This window comes from Ixodes scapularis, unplaced genomic scaffold (assembly GCF_016920785.2).
Source record: "Ixodes scapularis isolate PalLabHiFi unplaced genomic scaffold, ASM1692078v2 PGA_scaffold0__279_contigs__length_252992795, whole genome shotgun sequence".
Lineage (NCBI taxonomy): Eukaryota > Metazoa > Arthropoda > Arachnida > Ixodida > Ixodidae > Ixodes > Ixodes scapularis.
Genome location: NW_024609835.1, coordinates 143,504,793 through 143,509,549, shown reverse-complemented (window position 1 = coordinate 143,509,549; position 4,757 = coordinate 143,504,793).

Genomic DNA, 4,757 nt, shown 5'->3' with positions numbered 1-4,757 from the left:
ACAATATTTGGGATACTATTTTGGCAATGTTGTTTGGCGAGTTTAGCAAAATTTCAAGCAAATCGGGGACCATGAAGAAATCGGCGGAGTACCCCTTTAAAGGGCGGCTCGCGGCTACTTCCCGTCCCCCTCCCGCTACTCCCCCGCCTCCCTCTCGGTCACGCGAGCATTTCCCCAGAAAGAGAAATGGAACGCGTTTTATATCGAAAAACAGGTTCGGTTTCGTACTATTGTGCTACTGATACCTTACGTGCAGTTGGACTGCTTCTGACTCGGATAGATTGAAAGTAGTTTGAGTTCTGTTTATTGCTTTGGACAAAAGTTTGCCCCTCTCCCTCCCCCCCCCCTCCCCCCCGTGGCTCTTGGAGGTTTCGTGGCTTTGTTTGCGGCTCTTCGGCCGGGTCAGCCTGGCCACCCCTAGTCTAGTTGATAAACTGAATTAGAGAGTCACTATTTCTTAGCTGCAATATTTCAACTTTTAATCTTACTTAGCTGTGGCAAAAGCGAGGTAAAACAAAGTTTGGACGCCCAAATATTTGTTGCAATAGATGTCTAAATAACAAACAATAGGACTAACAACACACAAAGTTTACTTTTGAAAAACTAAACATGAGAGTAGCTTGGTTTTCAAGACCGAATTTTTAAAGCAAATACGACAGACGCTGCTGCACTGTGCTGCTAGAAACTCTGACTAACCTTTCCGATATCTTTTTTTTTTTCCATTGTCCGTCTTTTCAGCTGCAAGGGGAGAAACGGCGGGCATCGTGTTGATAATCGGTGGTGCCACTACACTCTAAATAAAGCCCGCGAGCCTATTCTCCCGCACAACACTCGGAGAGCCAATCACCTTAGCTTACGGAGGCAGCTCAGCGAGTAACGATGCCGAAACATATGTTTAGACCAAAAAAACGCAGTCTGAGTTGTGACATTAAGCCCTGCAAAACGTCACGCTTGCATTGCTTAATATCACAACTCAGACTGCGTTTTTTGGTCTAAAGATATGTTTCGGCATCGCCATTCGCTGAGCTGCCTCCGTAAGCTGAGGTGATTGGCCCTCCGAGTGTTGTGCGGGAAAGTCAGTCTTGGGTAGTAACGCGTTGCTAGTAACGCGTTACTGTAACTTCGTTACTTTTTTGTTAACTTGTAACTGTAATGAGCTACTTTTTAAAAATGTAACTTGTAACGGTAGTTCTAATACTTTTTCTGAGGTAACGATGAAAGTAACAACGTTACTTTCGTCGTTACTTTCCAGTTTTTTTATGAATAATTTATCACTGAATGAGTACAATTCACCCATTCTTTGCGCTTCCCAAATTGTCCTCTCCGACATTTCGAGTGTCACGTTATTGTTTGCACAAACTTGTGAATACGTTCTTTGTCGGCATTCACTACCTGAATATAGCCACGGGTAGGTTTGGTTAAAGAAATGAGTAGTTATCTTTAGCACGCGCTTGTACATTGTGACTAAGCACTTGCATCTTAGTATCTTGAAGAACTATCTCTTTTGCGGTTTTTCTTTTTTTTCTGCAAAAACGCCTTTTAATCTTGTGAATCAAGCGTGAAACAACAATACACGCGGAGGGCACTTCGAATGTTTCGTGTCTTGATTAGCGCCACCATTCCGCACTGCGCATGTTTCGTATTTTGATTTGCACCACTACTCCGGTGTTGTGTCAGCAGTCGAGACAAAATTTACTGCTCTTTTTGCGGGGGTTGTTTCTGGCTTGCCGGGTACGAACTGAAATATGCCCAGGGACTCTATGAACCCAGCGCAATTGTCACCGAGCCAGCAATATGCTAGTGCTACCAAGGATATGAATGTTGATAAGAACAAAGAAGAATTACCATGGCCGGCGTACATAATATATTTTGCTGTGGTGGAGGTGGTTTCTAACAACTTGACCGCAGAAAACGGCACTCTGTTGCCTCAATGCCTATCCGACAATCAAAAACCTGTTTCGGCGAAACAACACAGCAATCCCATCCAGCGTGTCAGACGAGCGCCTGTTCAGCAAGGGCAGGGACGTGTTCATTATCAAACGAGGGAAACTTTCAGACACTAATTTCGAGAAGCAACTGCTGCTAAATTACAATATGAAGTAAAATGCACACTTCTTTTTATGCAAAGAAACTTGGTGAAAAGCGTTTTCTAGTTTTTCCTAATTTTTGTGTTATAGAAAAGTAACTGAAAAGTAACGTCGTTACCTTTTAGAAGTAACTGTAACGAGTTACATTTTTGTTTCGGTAACTGTAACGGTAGCTTCGCTACTTTTTTCTGAAAGTAACTGTGACTGTAACGAATTACTTTTTAAAAGTAACTTGCCCAAGACTGGGGAAAGTAGACGCACGGGCTTTTTTTAGAGTGTATAGTGCGTAGCCATATCAGGCCCGTTGTGCCCTTTGTATCCGAGGGCGGCTGCTCAAACTCCGAAACGCGATGCATAATCGACGGGCGGCATCAACTGACGTGAACTTCTTCTAAAAGGGAAACGCGACAATATCTTCGTGAAATCTAGCCGTCACGCATACTGCGGTTAAAAGCGGAACTATATGCAGCGACGCAAGGGTTTCTCGCTTCAAAGCCGATTTAAACACAAACGAGGTGAGAGCCTCCAAAGGCGCGCATTCGTTAACATCACATCGCCTCTTAGTTTCAGATTGTCCGTTCACGGGGCTTTTGTGTTGCTGTTTAAATAGTGTTGTGACGTTGACAATAGCGATTGCGATGTGTACGTAAGAAACAGCAAGCTTACTAGTGGATGCTCTGACCCGGCAGCGCTAAGTATCTGCTGATGTCAAGACAGTGGAAGAGCACACGAAGACACCGCCGCGCAAAACAGTCGAAATAGGAACATTCATAAAGCAAAAAAAGTTGGAAAAAGCTTCTTCCCACCAAGATGTACCCGACAATTCGAGGTCCTGCTGTCTACCTGCGTGCGCACACCATGACACCGTCGCACGCTTTGCCAGGCTCGACGGTGGCGTGCTGTGCAGAAAACAGGCGCAAGAAACGACGCCAGGCTGCGGCGCGAGAGTTCAACTTCAAAATGTTTTTTTTTCCTCTATAGAACAAAATTATTTTATTACAACTTTCAAGAACAAAAGGCAATAAAATCTCCCATAAAAGTCACCATGTTCTGTATTTTTCTTTGGGCCACCTCAAGGTAGAATTGAAGGCTCTTGAAACGGCAAAAAGGAAATTTGCATAAATTTTTTTTTTCTGCAAGATATTTAGTTGCACGGCCTGAAACTTTTTTTTTTGTACAGTATACATACCGGGCTGTCAATAAGAATTTGTACAGTCGCCTGTAGCAACGAGATAGTTGGTAACATAACTATAAGGAATGCTAAAGGTCTCATATATTCCTCATTTTTTTAAAAATTACTTCAAGCCAATATTCATGATGCTTATTACATAGCAATCCAAATACCGTGTGGTTTTTAGGCAAAAATATTTCACCATTCCATAAATATATCTTACTTCTCATGAAGAAGTAAGATATATTTATGGAGAAGTCCACGTCGCCTGATGCCGCCCGTCGTTTTTTGGCGTCATGTTTCGGAGTTTGAGGGGCTGCCCTCGGGTACAAAGGGCACAACCAGCCTACTATGGCTACGCACTGGCGGCACGTCCGATTATTACACGATACCCGCCGTTTCTTCCCTTGCAGCCGGAAAGACGGACGAGGGGAAGCGGCAGCAATCTCCGTTCTTTCTTTGGACCTAATCTTGTCAGCTATCGTCGCAGGTGGCGTGCTGTGAGGCGAAGAGGCGTTAAGAAGCGACGCCGGGTTGTGGTGCGAGAGTTCAACTTCAAAAATTGTTTTCTCGCTTTAAACAAAGATTACTTTGATCAATCTCTCACAATCAAAAGACAATCGATTGGTCTTCCAAACCCACTATACATTCTATTTTTACTTGGACCACCTCAGGGTAAAATAAACGGCTGTTTATGCGTCAAAACGCACTTTTTTTGCAACTTCAGGATTTTTTTACTGCGAGATATTTAATTGAGCGGTTTAAACATTTTTTTACAGAATATATATCTGCAGGGCAGCTAATAAAAAGTTCTGCTCAGTCCCCAGAGCAATTAGGTATTTTAGTAAAACAACAAAAATGCTAAAATTAAAAAAAAGTGTTTTTAAACAAATATTTAAACTAAACAAAACTGCACAAGCCCAACTGCATTGCAAGTCGAAAGACGGGCAGATTTAAAAAAAAATATGGCTGGTTGTTTCATAAAAAAGCTGATTTTCCATCAATTATGGAGTAATACCTACTAGTTTCACGCTATTTTTAAAAGTTTAAACCGCGCTCACGCCATCAAAAAAATTTTTTGTCAAAAATATCTTAGGGCATCGTTATGGACATTGCGGTAAAAGGCCATGAATTTTTTTTTAAATGAAATGTGGTCGAGCGCAACGTGTGGGACGTTTGACATGGAATGACCTTGGTTTCGTTTCTCGCCGCTACCAAGATGGCGGGCGTAGTTCTCGACGTGCTACTAGAAGGCGCTCTTTATTTCGCACAGGGTCTCTTGTACGTCAATTTTTTTTTAGAAGTTTATCGCAACAAATATTTGTGTTTCCAAAATCCATGTTTTACCGCGCTTTGGCCTCAGTTAAGTAAGATTAGCAGTTGGAAGATTGCACCTTGAAAATAAGACCTCTATAATACGGTAAATCAAGTAGGCTATCGCGTTTTCATTTCCTGGCAATCGCTCGAACAATAAAAAATGTCTGTATGGTGGAACTCTA